The sequence below is a fragment of the Schistocerca piceifrons genome, chromosome 1, assembly GCF_021461385.2.
Source record: "Schistocerca piceifrons isolate TAMUIC-IGC-003096 chromosome 1, iqSchPice1.1, whole genome shotgun sequence".
NCBI classification, from domain to species: domain Eukaryota; kingdom Metazoa; phylum Arthropoda; class Insecta; order Orthoptera; family Acrididae; genus Schistocerca; species Schistocerca piceifrons.
Window position 1 is genome coordinate 1209778174 of NC_060138.1, and position 17225 is coordinate 1209795398.

At 44.2% G+C, this 17225-nt stretch overlaps 1 long non-coding RNA gene across 1 annotated transcript in view; it reads right to left on the bottom strand.

Annotated features, from left to right (window-relative positions):
• Positions 1-5533, bottom strand: part of LOC124778983 — a 48987-nt gene extending 43454 nt beyond the window's left edge. The window contains exon 1 of the long non-coding RNA XR_007015937.1: positions 5280-5533. This is a non-coding gene — a long non-coding RNA (uncharacterized LOC124778983). The remainder of the gene's footprint in view (positions 1-5279) is intronic.
• Positions 5534-17225: the final 11692 nt, after the last annotated feature.

Here is a 17225-nt window from a genome sequence, read left to right on the forward strand (position 1 = left end):
CATTTGCCGAGACGACAGTAAACATAGCCTTCAGCTACGTCATTTGCTACGACCTAGCAAGGCGCCATTACCAGTTTATATTCAGTGTAATAATGTCAAAACAAGAGCGATGTTCTCCAATTGTGGATTAAAGTTAAGTATTCCAAGAACTACGTTCTTTTCTTTATAGGATAATTACTTTACCTTGTTCCAGACCTCACGCCAATCTGCGTGAGCTTAACGCGTGCCTTTCGGCTACCTCCGAGTGGCTTGGCTGACTTGCCACGCCACTACAGTTTGGTCTCGCTAAGGTACACAAGCAAGAGGTTCCCCTTCGTCCGATAACGAGTCACATTGGTACTCCGACATATCGTGTAGCAGAACATCTTGATGCTCTGTTGAGCCCTACAGAACGCGGTTGATATCTTGCATCGATTAGAAGGTTACTTTGGAACTATTGATGTCTGAGTAAGTTTTGATGTAGTCTCTCTCTTCACTCGCGTTCCTCTGTCTGATTCGTTACGATTAGGTTAGGCGTTGAATTAACGAAGTATTTTCGAAAAGTGTTGACTTCTACTTACTTTTTATTCAGTGACCATTATTATGAACAGACGGATGGAGTTACGACGGGAAGCCCATTATCACCTATTGCTGCCAATTTGTTTACAGAAGACTTCGAGGTTTGTGCCTTGGAGTCGGCGATTTTGAAAGCTGCGTTTTTTTTTCCGGGCATGAAGAGCAGATTGTGGTGTTTGGCTTCATGGTAGTGAGGATCTGAACGGCGTATGGGAACGTTTGAATTCAAGCCACCCGAATATTTGCTTCACGACGGTGGAAAAGGACAGCTGCTGTCTCTTGCATCGCGCGTTGCTCAGAGAGTGGTTGGTAGTACGCAGAGGACGAGCCGTTTATAGGAAGCCAACTTACACAGACCTTTGTCTGCAGGCTGATAGTTGTCACTTTCCGGCTCAGCGCATAGGGGTACTTCCTACCTTGGTTCACAGGGTCCACGTCATCTTTGATCCTGGAAGTTTGTCAGCACAATTAGCCCATCTCGAGGTGAACTTTCGTAAAAGTGGTTATAGTGAAAGACAGATCAGACGTACTTTGTGCTACCGACCAGCTGTACACGAGGTGATTGATGATAATACCGAGGTGTCACCAACAACCGAGGAAATCACTATTGCAGAACATTGTCTTGGCACCGGTCATCTTATGCAACATAACAACTCGGAGATTCTGGCATGCACATACTGCTTTTCGGATAGGGTTATTACGCAAACAGTTCAAATTAAATCTGCAGGTAACCTTGCAAATATAGATAGGTGTTGTTGCTTAAATTCTGCCTGGAATCCTATCCTCTCTTCCTTCTAAAAAAAGAAACAGAGGGACAGAATTAATGCTGCCTCACACATTGGTTGTTGATATCCACTATCGATAACTTCTGATGAAGGTCATTTTTAGTTGTGTCTGGTCGCTAGCGAATACAGAGTATTTGTGTATCTTTTCGGGTATGCTTTTCATACCGCGAGGTTTTAAATTTCGTTGCATAGCCCTTTCTAACGGCATTTCTACCTTGAAAATGGCTGGATGTGCACCTGTGTAAATACCGGGCGTTGGTGAAGAAGTCACCCGGCTGCATTCCCGTAAATTATTTGGAGTATCGAATTCTATGACAACAAGAATAAAGCAAAACTGACGAGATAAAGTGGGTTGGCGAGATCAAAAGTGATCTGAAATCGTCTGGAATCACTCCAGTAGATGTCCGAAACCACGAAATCTCCATGTAAAAAATTCACAAATGACGAGTTGACCAAGAGGAAAAATAAAAGAACAGTGGAACAATGTTGTCTCAAGGGCAGAAGGAAGTTAGCGGGAAGGGATTAAAGAAACGTGGGCGCAAAGTAAAGCAAATGCCCACATCTCTATTCGTCCTAATTCGCTTATTCGTAAATAATAAAAGAATAAAAAAGGAACAACAAGAAACATTATAGTCCCTATGGCAATACACACAGTGCGTGTAAGTATTTTATCGATTTATGCCGCATTGTGTGCTTCGTCGTATTCTTCAACTCATTCACTCTTTAAGATGAACATTTCATGAGAAAATTTGTAACTAGGCACATTTATCTAACGTTGTAGCTAATCGTCGGTTACAATATTTTATAACTTTCAAATGTTAAAAGTAAGAAAACCAACTGCAAGATGGTTGTTAGGTCAAGTGATATACAGGGGAACAGAAAAAAATTGAGGACATACAGTAGGAAGGTAAAGTTAGTTTCAAAAAGGTGAAAGCTACTACCGGAGCAGTGGTTTCGTAATAGCAGGTAAGCTGAAGAAAAATCAGGGTACTGACGAAGCATTTTATGGCCCTGGAGAATACCTTGCAAAATGTAAGGTGGAATAATACGAGGGCTGTCCAGAAAGTAAGTTCCGATTGATCGCGAAATGGAAACCACAGTGAAAATCAGAAATGTTTTATTTGTAACAGTTAGCTACACATTCCAGCCACATCTCTACGTAGTCGCCGTTCTGACTTAGACATTTGACGTAACGTTGTACCAACTTCCCAATACCGTCATCATAGAAGACAGTCGCCAGTGCTTTCCGCCAATTCTCTGCGCTGGCCTACAGCTCGTGCCTGTGTCAGAATGTTGTCTTCATAGCCAGCGGTTCATGTGAGCTGAGATGAAACTCAGAGGGAGAGAATTACGGGCTGTATTGTGGGTAATCAAACACTTCCAATTGAAAACGATGCAGGAGCATTTTCATTGATCCTGCAGAAAGCGGCTGAGAATTGTCTTGAAGAAGAAACCGCACGACAGTTATGTAATGCTGGCTGCATGACATCAGGCGAAATTTGCCACCAGGCCCTCGTATTTTGCGGGAGACATTATTTTCGAGACATCTTTAAGCGCTCACTGTGAGCTCAGAAATGAGAAGAGCGACGTCATGCTATCTAGGGTCATACTAAAGACACTGCCTAATACATCTGTGCAAAGCTTTATCGGATTTTCATAGTCGTTTCCATTTCGCGACCGATTGGAAGATACTTTCTGGACATCCCTCGTATGTTCGCAGTTCTTAGCAGACGTGGGCTAAAGTATATAGTCTGACGAATAATCTGTGACATCTAGGAAACTGAAATGAGAGTAGAAGCTCAAGAGAGACAAGTTAGCCTCAAGAAGAGAGTAAGGCTCGATCGCAGCTTGCCGTCACTGTTTCTCTAGTTGTACGTCAAAGAAAATTTCGCAACATGAACGAAAGTATTCGCACTACGGCTGGCAGACGACTTGGTCTTTCTGTCCGAATGTAAAGAAGACTCAGAGGAGCTGCTGAGAGAGACGGACAGCGTAGTCAGCACAGAATTTAGCTTAAGGATAAACAGTAAAGATAAAGGTAACAAACAGTAGCAGAAAAGAGGACAACAACTAGTTTAATTCCAGCATTCGGAATGATACAGCAATGGAAGAAGTAAAGTGGTTCTCCTGTGTAGGAAACATGATTGCACAGGGTGGTCGAAGCAAAAATCGACTGCCACGGACGAAGGACTTTTCTTCAACAAAAGATCTCTACTGTTATCAGATATACTCGTAGATACAGAAAGCAGGTAGAAATTTGTGGAGGTGCACGTCTGAAACAGATAAGGAAATATAAATGAAATGTATACAGTCGGGACTCCCGGAAGATATGGGAAGCATTTTAAATGTGCTGCTGTCGAAGAATATTTAAAAAAAAAAAGAATGAATAAAGTACAAAACTGGAGAAATACAAAAAGGAATAGATGAAGAGAGGAGTCTGTGGAACATCCATACAAGAGAGTATAGTGGGACGTATGCTGCTGCATCCAGGAATAGGAAACTTGGCGCTGGAAGAACCAGTAGAGAGCGAAAAATAGTAGAGGAAGACAAACACCATAACATGCAAATCAGATTGCAGATGATTTGTAGTGGCAAGGAAACTATGGATGATGGAACCATACGATTCCAACGACATAAAAGCTATAAGGGATAGTGAAATCAAGATGAGACAGATGGAAAAAAATGAAACTATTCATTATTTCAAAAGTAATCGCCATAACCGTCAATACTTTTATCCTGCTGTGAGACAAGACGATTTGTATCTTCCTGGAACAATATTTGCGGTTGCCTACGAAACCATGATTGTACTGAGGCAAGCAAACCTTCCGAAGCAACCAACGGCCACTAACGTCTAATGAAATTCGCATGGAGTAAGATCGGGAATGTATGCAGCATGTGTAACGGCATCCCAGTGAAACTTCTGCAGAGCAGTCGAAACAACGTTGGCAACATGCGAGCGGTTATTATTCTGTAACAGAATGACGCCGTCGTTTACATTCCTGGATGCCTGCATTTGATGCCGCGCTTTAGTTTTTTCAAAGCGTGCAAGTACTGTTGTTCGTTAATTGTGGCGCCTTATTCCAAAAAGTGAATGACCAGCTCTCCCTTGCAGTCATAGAAAAATGTCATCATGAGTTTATCGTAGCTGGCAGCTCTCCCTCATTCTCCATACACATCCCATGCGATTTCCATTTTTGGAGCCCTGAAGAAAGACATTCTTGGCCGTTGGTTTGCTTAGGATGAAAAGCTGCACGCTTGGGTCCAATCATGGTACCGCAAACATTTTTTTATCAAGCACTGACCCTCTTGTTTCATTGTTGGATAACTTATGGCCATTACTTTCGAAATAATAAACGGTTTACTTGCTTCTTTCCATCTATTTCGTTTTTATTTCACTGCCCCTTATACAATCGTTTGCTCAGACAGATTGCAGAATAGTAGCAGAACAGGATAACTCCTATAAAGTAAACACATTTTGTCTTGGAGCACACAGGCAGTTTCGATACCAATTTTCCACTCACTTGTGTTTGTTTTTTAGTTTATCTGCAATCAGTTTCGAAGTGTTTTATGACACTTAGGTCAGCAATCGAAATGAAATGCATTAGAACGTGTACAGTGTTACTATACCACAACATCCTCCAATGTAATAAATATTACAGTCTTCTATTTACTACAGAAGAGAGTGTTGCGGTGCAGCAAAAATAAAGTAGCGAGTGTATTTCGCTTCGGCAAGTGTGGCAATTTGGCTGAATATGAAGACATAAAGGGTTTTAAAATTGGTTGTAAATAAACTAAACAACAAACAAAAGTGAATGGGACATTATTATGGAAACTGCTTGTTTGCTCCAAAACAAAATACGAGTAAACAGCTGAACACTCCATAATCCAGATTCATCTAAGGAACAAAAAAAGATAGTTTTTGGATCTCTGACTACGTACCCTCGCCAAGAAGAGCTGTTCACCCCCGGCTCTCCCGGCAGCGAACGTGATCGGACATGCTTATGGCGCGTTTCCTCGCTGCCGACAGCATGCGCGACACAGTATATCCCCTTCAATGTTAGCGGATCCCGACCTCACTTAACGCAGCCCCTGTGGAGACAGGACCGGTGATTCAGAGCTTGCCATCGCGACAGAAGCCGGCTTTAGCGAGCACAAGTACTCGTAGCGTACACTCGCATCAGCACCGGTCGGTCTCTCCGGTGTGGGATCCACACCACAACGCGACGCCGTGTCCAGTCGCGTCGCCCCTACAGGTGCGACGTCCCAAACGACACTGGCGCGTGGCGGGCGCGCCTGCTGCCTATATGCCAGGGGCGCCGGCTCTCGCAGACTGCACCGTTCTAGTGCAGGGTGGCGCGCATGCGCACTGCGCCGGAAATCTGCGGCGCTAACAGACGGGGGTTGCAGCGTCCCAGGCCCGGCTGTCTGGCTATTAACGGAGGGCGGCTCAGCTGCTCTGCGCTAATAAGTAGAATGGGCGTTTTGCTTCTAAAAGTATCTGCTCCTCACATGCCATTCGAAACAGTATTTTCCTTAAATTTGTCTGTTGCATGGAGTTCGCTGTGATCGATGAGAGTATTGGCACGACACGTTTCGGCAGCACACCTAAAACTACTAAATATACTACTACGAGGGCTGTCCAGAAAGTAAGTTACGATCGGTCGCGAAATGGAAACGACTATGAAAATCCGATAAAGCTTTGCAAAGATGTGTTGGGCAGTGTCTCTAGTATGACTCTAGGTAGAATTATGTCGCTCTTTTCATTCCTGAGCTCTTAGTGAGCGCGTAAAGATGTTATAGAAAATAGTGTCTCCCGCCAAGTACGAGGGCCTGGTGAGAATTTTCCCCTGAAGCTATGCAACCAACATTAAATAACTGTCGTGCGGTTTCTTCTTCAAGACAATTCTCAGCCTCATTCTGCAGGGGCTATGAAGATGTTGCTGCATCGTTTCAATTAGAAATGTTTGGTTACCCACAATACAGCCCGTAATTGTCTCCCACTGAGTTTCATCTCTGCTCAAACGAACCGCTGGCTATGAAGACAACATTTTGGCACAGACAACGAGCTTTAGGCCAGCGTAGAGAACTGGCGGCTGCCTTCTATGATGAGGGTATTGGAAAGTTGGTACAACGCTACGACGAATGTCTGAGTCAGAACGGCGACTACGTAGAGAAGTAGCTGAAAGGTGTAGCTAACTGTTACAAATGAAACATTTCTGATTTTCACTGTGATTTTCATTTCGCGATCAATCGTAACTTACTTTTTGGACAGCCCTCGTATATCAATTATTAATTATGAGTCCATACGAAGAGACGGGAAGATTTTATGCCCGGTGCCAGTGATGTTATTCGTTTAGGCATTTATCTGCTTATTCATCCAGGGGTCGTCTAACAACGAAATAGGATTTGACGTCATAATAAAGCAAAAACACGTGAGTTAAAATACACATTTAGAGACAGTGACGGAAAAAAATCGCATCACCAAGGAGCTCTGTGACATAAATGAAAGTTGGTAGGCGCGTTTCCACGTCTGAAAAATTATGTCTATTCAAATTTCGCGTCAGTCGACTAGGAGGATTCAAATCAGGTTTGCTTTAAATACACGTGATAACGGTCGTGAGCGTTCGTTACCTTTGAGACTGGACTCGGTGATGTGATGTTAGTCTAAGGTGACAATGACACCATTATCAACACATCACTGAGTTTGAACGAGGTCGTGCAACAGGAGTACGAGAAGCTGGATGTTCCTTCGGCGATACTGCAGAAAGACTTGACAGGAATGTAGCCACTGTACCTGACTGCTGGAGGCTGTGATCACGAGAATGTACGATCGCTAGAAGACCAGGCTCCGGACGGCCACTTTGCACTACCCAGAGGGAAGACCATCATGTTCGGCGTACGGCTCTGGCGCATCCTACTGCAATCTGAGCAACAACTGGGACTATAGGGATATAACGAACTGCTGCAAATCGGTTACTTCAACGACAGCTCCGACCCAGACGCTCTGTAGCGTGCATTCCACTGATCCCAAACCACCGCCGTGTGTGACTTCAATGGTATCAGGTGAGAGCTCATTCGGGGACAGAGTGGACATCTGTTGTGTTTTCTGCAGAAAGCTGGTTCCGCCTCGGTGCCAGTGATAGCCATGTATTTGCATCTTCAGTGGTGTGAAGCGAGAGCTCATTGGAGGACAGGGTGGAGGTCTGTTGTGTTTTATGACGAAAGCTGGTTCCGCCTCGGTGCCAGTGATGGCCGTGTGTTGGTTAAGAGGAGGGCAGTTGAGGGCGTGCAACTAACCTTCTGCAAGCTAGACACACTCGATCTACACCTGGAGTTATGTTCTGGAGTGCGATTTGTATGACAGCAGGAGCACTCTCTTGGTCATCCCATGCACCTTGACTGCAAATCTGTACGTCCGTCTGGTGATTCGACCTGTTGTGCTGCCATTTATGAATAGCACTCCAAGGGGTGTTTTCCAACAGGATAACGCGGGCCCACATACCAATGTTGTAACCCATTATGCTCTACAAAGTGTCAACATGTTGCCTTGGCATGCTCTATCAATAGATCTGTCTCCAATCGAGTACATGTGGCACATCATCGGATGACAACTGCAGTGTGGGATCCGTACCAGATCGAGTTGACGGAGGAGATAGAGAAGATCCAAAGAAGAGCGGTGCGTTTCGTCACAGGGTTATTTGGTAACCGTGATAGCGTTACGGAGATGTTTAACGAACTCAAGTGGCAGACTCTGCAAGAGAGGCGCTCTGCATCGCGGTGTAGCTTGCTCGCCAGGTTTCGAGAGGGTGCGTTTCTGGATGACGTATCGAATATATTGCTTCCCACTACTTATACCTCCCGAGGAGATCACGAATGTAAAATTAGAGAGATTAGAGCGCGCACGGAGGCTTTCAGACAGTCGTTCTTCCCGCGAACCATACGCGACTGGAACAGGAAAGGGAGGTAATGACAGTGGCACGTAAAGTGCCCTCCGCCACACACCGTTGGGTGGCTTGCGGAGTATAAACGTAGATGTAGATGTAGACATCCGGCACCTATACGACGCAATGCATGCACGTTTGTATTCTTGATTTCAACATTCTGGCAGTTACACTGGTTGTTAATGTACCACGATTTAACATTTCCAATGATATGTCTCGGGCTTATATTAAACTGTGATCCTGCAACCTTAATCACTTACATGTGTTACTTAGACAAATATACTACCCAAATTTCGTTACTCTACAGTAATTATTTTTTGGTGTTGTGACATTTTTCCGTCAGTGTAAAATATGTATGTTTCTATGAGAATAGGACAGGTGATCGACGGTAGCCTTGGTATAGGCACCGTCCCACCTTTGCCTGGACTGATTTAAGGAAACCATGGATAACCTAAATCAGGATAGCCAGACAGAGCAAACGCCATCCCCCAGAAGATGAGATCAGTATCTTAACAGCAGTACTGCCTCATTCAGTTGGTCCTTAATGTACAATATTCTTTTATTGATACACAACCTGCACCATATAATTTACTACAAATAAAATAGTTTACCACTGCACGGACTGTGGACATCCGCCGGTGACTTTTGGGTCACAAACACTCCCTCCAGTCTGCTTGGAAAACACGTCACGACCATAAACATGTAACTATGTCCCGTGCACGTCTTTATGTCCTCCCTTCAGTCCATACGAATAATGAATCAGCATCCGGCACTGTAAGGCGGAGAGCTCAGCAGAATGACAAGACATTACTGTCTTGTGCTATACATCCTGGCACATGATAATCTCGTAAAAGCATTACAGTTTGATCATTTAGTGCAAATGTGACTGGATATTGAAGTTGTCCCAGAACATTCTTAAACACTACTCTGAGTCCACTTAGCCTTCTTTATTTGTGTAGTAGGCATCACTGAACTGTCTTTTCAAACAGACGTATTTTAGGGTTAAATTGCATTCCTTGGACAATTTATTATGTAGTTTTTATTCTCTGATAGAAAACGCGGTTTTGCGTTTTCTATTTGTTTTCCGCGGTAAATAAGTCCCAAAAGGGTCTTGCTCCTATTACTGAAATAGTAATGTTCCGCGTGGTATGCACAGTCTCACTTGGTGCACAAAATACCGAATTTTTCGAGTAGCTCTTTACAATGAGTTCAGTTAATACTTTTAGTTATTATTCTTATGTTGTCTGAAAACTGTGTGCATCTTTCGTCCCTATGAACCTCACAGAAGCTAAGAAACGAACGTGCATGGGAACAGTATGTTGACATTAGACACTGACTGCCACATACTGATGATTGAACAGTGAGAACATAACATGGTGATGATATTCTTTTCGATATTAACTTTGTGTTTTCACTCCATGTTGGATGGCAATCAATATTCATCCTGAAAATCTTTCTGTTTGTTACACATCCTACAGACTTACCACCTATGCTTAATGTGACGAAGTTGTTTTCTGTCTTTATGCTGAAGTTCATGCTATTTGTTTTCTCTGTGTTCACTGTTAATACTGTCTAACTGTAAACATCCCTGAGAGTTTCATTTGCTTTCTCTAACAGGAGCTCTGGTGTTTTATCATTGCTGTCAACGGCAAAGGCAAATTTTTCTACGTCTCTGCTACCACCTGGAAAGTCATTGATATATATTAAGGAGAGAACTGGACCTAATTCACCACCCTGAGGCACACCTATGGTTGTGTGTGTCTTACCATTGTTTTACTAACAGTTTGTCATCAGCAGATGCGTAACTATCTCTACCTTTCGCACCCTGTTTTTAAAGTAAGACTTGAATCATTTGTTTCCTCTTTCTCTTATATCTCTTTCAGTAGTATTTCAGGGCAAACAGTGTCAAAAGCTTTTGACAAGTCTAAGAATATGTCTGTAACACAGTCATCCTAGTCCAGATTGTCAAGTACCACCGCTGCGTACTCAGTAATGGCCGCTATTGTACTTTTTCCATTTCGGAAATGAAACTGTGCTTCGTTAAAAAGGTTGCATGTATTCATGTGACTCACTAGCATATCTGTCATGCTTGATTCAACTGCTTTTGTGAACGCTGACTGCCGTGAAAGCGACCTCTCCGCATTACCGTCCTTTAGTAGCGTCACTGTGTACTTTAAACACTCTGCAAGAATACCTGAACTAAAGCACTCATTTATTATGTCTGTCATTGGGATCTGTTTGCTATCGACGCGCGCCTTCGTAACAGCGGCTGGAACCTCGCCTATGCCTGCTCGCTTCTTTCTTAATTTATGGACTGTCTTTCTGACCAAGTTTTTTCGTGGGAAACAACGTCATTGTGACTGCTGTGTGATTCGTTGTGTGCGCTACGAACTTCTAACGAAAACTTCGCTGCAACATCTCAGCAATATCTGAGAATTCCTGGAAGTTTTCTACTCCTCCATCCACATCTTTGAGCTGTTTGTTATACCTGCGACTATATTCCCCAGTTTCATGTTTAATGACATCTCCTACAACTTTGCTTTTATTTTCAGTATTATACCGGGTGTCTCTTCTAAGAATCTTCACGTGCATTTGATCCCACGTTTCAGCAGATATTTGCGATTTAGTTTTTCCATTGCTTAGCTGTAGTCAGGCAGTGCTCGTTATGTCTTTCATGCCACGCCCAGCGACAACAGAAAGCGTCGGTTTGTAACTCCCATTACAAACAAAATTATTTTTAAATCGAAATTTTACGTGCCCATTCGATAGAGCACTTCCAAATTAGTCTAGTCCGATACTCGTTTTATTGATTTTTGCATTCAGTAGCGCTGGACACTTGGCAGTAGCAGTCAGAGCGGACCGGGACGGTGCAATCGCTGCTGCTGTTCTGGTTGTTCTACGTGTTTCACTGTCCCTGTTAGTACATATCGATAAAGCGAATATTGGACTAGAATTATATGGGACCACACTAAAATTCCATTTTAAAAATAATTTCGTCTGTAACGGGAAACAAACCAACTAGTTCCGGCGACAGTGGGTGTCGCATGAAGCACGTGATCAGCACCATTCGTTTGGGTTGACTCCAGCGACAGCGAAACTGCAAATATCTGCTAAAACACCAGAGATTACGCGCCTGACGACTCTTAGAAGAGACACCTTATATACACATAAAAAAAGTTTTGCTTCACCCCGGTTCCCAGAACTCTTGAAGATAGACGTTGACTGTGGATACTGTATCACAGACACATTCCCTTTGACTGTTAAGAGATGTCACTAAACCCCCCCCCCCCCCAAGACGTAAGCAACCATGCATGAGCAGCGCCTACTAGACGGAGGGGGTCCGTCAGCCGATTAGTTCCAGTCATTCCATCAGGAAGGAGCTACACGGGTAGTGTTCAACCATGTCTAGACGGTCAATACCGCGGTTCGATCGCATCCGCATTGTTACTTTGTGCCAGGAAGGGCTCTCAACAAGGGAAGTGTCCAGGCGTCTCGGAGTGAACCAAAGCGATGTTGTTCGGACATGGAGGAGATACAGAGAGACAGGAACTGTCGATTACATGCCTCTCTCAGGCCGCCCAAGAGCTACTAATGCAGTGGATGACCGCTACCTACGGATTATGGCTCAGAGGAACCTTGACAGCAATGCCACCATGTTGAATAATGCTTTTCGTGCAGCCACAGGAGGTCGTGTTACGACTTAAACTGTGAGCAATAGGCTGCATGATGCGCAACTTCACTCCTGACGTCCGTGGAGAAGCCCATCTTCGCAACCACCACACCTTGCAACGCGGTACAGACTGGACCAACAACATGACGAATGGACCCGGACCCCTCAGGATTGGCATCACATTCTCTTCACCGATGAGTGTCGCATATGCCTTCAACCAGACAATTGTCGGAGACGTGTTTGGAGACAACGCGGTCAGCCTGAACGCCTTTGACACACTGTCCAGCGAGTTCAACAAGGTGGAGGTTCCCGGCTGTTTTGGGGTGCCGTTATATGGGACCGACGTACGCCGTTGGTGGTAATGGAAGGCGCCGTAACAGCTGTACGATACGTGAATCCCATCCTCCGACCGATAGTGCAACCATATCGGCAGCATATTGGCGAGGCATTTGTCTTCATGGGCGACAGTTCGCACACCTATCGTGCACATCTTGTGAATGACTTCCTTCAGGATAACGATATCGCTCGACTAGGGTGGTCAACATGTTCTCCTGACATGAACCCTATCGAACAAGCCTGGGATATATTGAAAAGGGCTGTTTATGGACGACGTGACCCACCAACCACTCTGGGGGATCTACGCCGAATCGCCGGTGAGGAGTGGGACCATCTGGACCAACAGTACCTTGATGAACTTGTGTATAGTATGCCACGACGAATACAGGCATGCATCAGTGCAAGAGGACGTGCTACTGGGTACTGGAGGTACTGGTGTGTACAGCAATCTGGACCACCACCTCTGAAGTTCTCGCTGTATGGTGGTACAACATGCAATAAAAAGGGCGGAAGTGATGTTTATGTTGATCTCTATTCCAATTTTCTGTACATGTTCCGGAACTTTAGGAACAGAGGTGATGCAAAATTTTTTTTGATGTGTGTACATTATTTTGTCATCGAATAGTTTTTTCGCACTAAGCGGTGCCCCCTGTACATCTTCTTGTAGGAGTAATCTTAATCTAAGAACTGTTGATTAGTGTAATGCATTTGAAAAGGAATGGGAAATTGTAGTGTCTGGGAGGACTACCTAATACCCGCAATTATCCATTATTTTGCTTAGCTGTTGCTGTTGAAGTGGCTACTTCTGAAAGCGTCTCCTCAAAATTAATATACGCCGTGTGGAGAATTTAGAGAACATAGCCTGCGCACCGTTTTCCACGTACACTTCATCCCTGATTTGATTTGCAAATAGCCTAAAGAAAGGTATCTACTTCTCGTCCAAGAATATCCTTTCCTAGACCTGCAGGTTTGTGGATTGTAGCGAGCCTGTCTTTAAATTTATTATCGGTTAGTAACTACTAGAACAGCCAAGATCTTTTGTATATACTTTACAATTCTCACGGTCTATATCTGTAAGTACGTAGTCTAAGGCTGATGCTTATCATTTTGATACACTAAACGTAGTGTTTATGATTTTGTGTTGTGCGACGCCAAAAGTGATACGTGATAGTTACTGGAATTAAGGAAAACGTGGATGGGAGGACCCACCAATATAACTTTCTTTTCACACAACCTGTTTATTTAACAATATATAAACTTTGTCTTACAGATAATCGAATCATTTAACCATAAAATTTTCTTTAACAAATCTGCAAAATTCTTTTGACCTTAAATCTTAAGTTGAGTAAGCTTTTAATCTTTGCAAAAGAAATCAGAAGTGCTGTATTGCAAAACAGCAAACAATATGACAAGGATACAAGATGGCCGGACCTGCAGCCCGCCCGTTGTCGGGTGAATCAACAGTGTTTACTACGGCGCTGGAGTCTGTCTCATTAAATGCCCTTCTGCAACACATGAAAACTATGTAAGCACCATTAATGACAAGAGTAATTAAGTTACTCAAAACAAACGACTCAACTTTTAATCTGAAAGCTGTATGTCGAAAGGTTTGAGGTTAGGATGCGCACCTGTGCTTAAAGGTTAAACAGATTAGCAAACAATATGACAATGAAACTTGCTGGCAGATTAAAACTGTGTGCCGGACCGAGACTCTAACTCGGGACCTTTGCCTTTCGACGGCAAGAATTCTACCATTTGAGCTACCCGAGCACGACTCACGCCCCTTCCTCACAGATCCAAGCACGACTCACGTCCCGTCCTCACAGCTGTGAGGACGGGGCGTGAGTCGTGCTCGGGTAGCTCAGATGGTAGGGCACTTGCCCGCGAAAGGCAAAGGTCCCGAGTTCGAGTCTCGGTCCTTCACACAGTTTTAATCTGCCAGCAAGTTTCATATCAGCGCACACTCCGCTGCAGAGTGAAAATTCTCATTATGGAAATATGACAATGATAACGCTTACTTGAAAGCAACTAACCTCTTTACTTCAATCGGCAACCAAGGTGCGACTGGATCCCAACCCGTCCCTTCTGACAATTTACTAAGGCCCTGGTGACAGTTGGCTGTTAATATTTTCAAGGGTAAACTAATTGTCAGTTATTAAGACCGCTCTGAAGGAACGTCTTAAAACATCACTTGTGAATACTTACTACAAGAGAACTCACTCGACGGGACCACATGATCCAGCTAAAATACACAAATAATGACCCAGTCTTTCAAACAAAGAAACGAACAGCTTAATACCAGAGGTTGTTCAGATTATAACTGATGACTGAGAAATGCAATTACAATCAAAGAACTGAACCAGTTAACAGTTGAATCTAACCACAAGGTCCCTCTTTGTTTAACGGGAATCTTTGCTTTGGTACAATTGTTCCGACTGTATTTATGACCAAGAGGTGATTAATTAGAATATTAATGAGCGGGTATAAACCAGAAAGGAAAGGCAATATAATAGCGGGACAAATTTTCAAACGACAACAAGTGTCTTAGCACAATACTACGGTCCATATTTTACGACCAAAGAGCTGACCGAGTAAGAATTTGAGGGTCGGGTACAAACCGGAAAATAGTGATGGCAGGAAGGAAATGACATAAATCAGCACGAGGATTACAGAATGTCACTCCCCTTTATCAGCAAGCAGTTCCATGGATCCACGGTGCGTCGCAGCGGCTACTGAGTGGTGCCGATGAAAGCCAGGTAGAAGAGGGCAGCCAGGTCACGAGCGGTCGTCCGACTCGAATGTTGCCAACCAACCGCCGGGATGTCGGCCTGCTGCTTGTAGTCGACGCTGACCTCGGTGAAGTACTCCTGTATCTTCGCTCTGCGCAGGCCCTCCTTGCGCAGCTCGTGGCTTCGGCCGCTCGGACCTCGTGACCACCTCCTGCTGCGACGCTACAGCCGATCCCCAAACTTCGTACCTCTCTCTCGGGCCCCGTATATATACAGGGTGTTTCAAAAATGACCGGTATATTTGAAACGGCAATAAAAACTAAACGAGCAGCGATAGAAATGCACCGTTTGTTGCAATATGCTTGGGACAACAGTACATTTTCAGGCGGACAAACTTTCGAAATTACAGTAGTTACAATTTTCAACAACAGATGGCGCTGCAAGTGATGTGAAAGATATAGAAGACAACGCAGTCTGTGGGTGCGCCATTCTGTATGTCGTCTTTCTGCTGTAAGCGTGTGCTGTTCACAACGTGCAAGTGTGCTGTAGACAACATGGTTTATTCCTTAGAACAGAGGATTTTTCTGGTGTTGGAATTCCACCGTCTAGAACACAGTGTTGTTGCAACAAGACAAAGTTTTCAACGGAGGTTTAATGTAACCAAAGGACCGAAAAGCGATACAATAAAGGATCTGTTTGAAAAATTTCAACGGACTGGGAACGTGACGGATGAACGTGCTGGAAAGGTAGGGCGACCGCGTACGGCAACCACAGAGGGCAACGCGCAGCTAGTGCAGCAGGTGATCCGACAGCGGCCTCGGGTTTCCGTTCGCCGTGTTGCAGCTGCGGTCCAAATGACGCCAACGTCCACGTATCGTCTCATGCGCCAGAGTTTACACCTCTATCCATACAAAATTCAAACACGGCAACCCCTCAGCGCCACTACCATTGCTGCACGAGAGACATTCGCTAACGATATAGTGCACAGGATTGATGACGGCGATATGCATGTGGGCAGCATTTGGTTTACTGACGAAGCTTATTTTTACCTGGATGGCTTCGTCAATAAACAGAACTGGCGCATATGGGGAACCGAAAAGCCCCATGTTGCAGTCCCATCGTCCCTGCATCCACAAAAAGTACTGGTCTGGGCCGCCATTTCTTCCAAAGGAATCATTGGCCCATTTTTCAGATCCGAAACGATTACTGCATCACGCTATTTGGACATTCTTCGCGAATTTGTGGCGGTACAAACTGCCTTAGACGACACTGCGAACACCTCGTGGTTTATGCAAGATGGTACCCGGCCAAATCGCACGGCCGACGTCTTTAATTTCCTGTATGAATATTTCGATTATCGTGTGATTGCTTTGGACTATCCGAAACATACAGGAGGCGGCGTGGATTGGCCTCCCTATTCGCCAGACATGAACCCCTGTGACTTCTTTCTGTGGGGACACTTGAAAGACCAGGTGTACCGCCAGAATCCAGAAACAATTGAACAGCTGAAGCAGTACATCTCATCTGCATGTGAAGCCATCCCGCCAGACACGTTGTCAAAGGTTTCGGGTAATTTCGTTCAGAGACTACGCCATATTATTGCTACGCATGGTGGATATGTGGAAAATATCGTACTATAGAGTTTCCCAGACCGCAGCGCCATCTGTTGTTGAAAATTGTAACTACTGTAATTTCGAAAGTTTGTCTGCCTGAAAATGTACTGTTGTCCCAAGCATATTGCAACAAACGGTGTATTTCTATCGCTGCTCGTTTAGTTTTTATTGCCGTTTCAAATATACCGGTCATTTTTGAAACACCCCGTATATATATATATATATATATATATATATATATATATATATATATATATATGTGTGTGTGTATATATATATATATATATATATATATATATATATATATATATACGGGGTTCGCTGACCCGAGAGGGCGGCAAGCAAAGACCTTCTAGGGACACAACCCACAGATACCAACTCTTCCTCACACATACTGGCAATGAGGCCGCTAGAGGGATAGTGGATACCACACCTTGTAAGCGTACTGTCATATCGCTGGCTTAGTTGTGCAGTAACTTTGCGGGCAGCCGCGTCTGTAGAGAGTGGAGCACGGGACACGGAACTGTTATGTAGTGTGTAACTCTGCATGTAAGAAGCATTGTTATTATGGAAGTTACAGTGTTGCTGCAACTGCT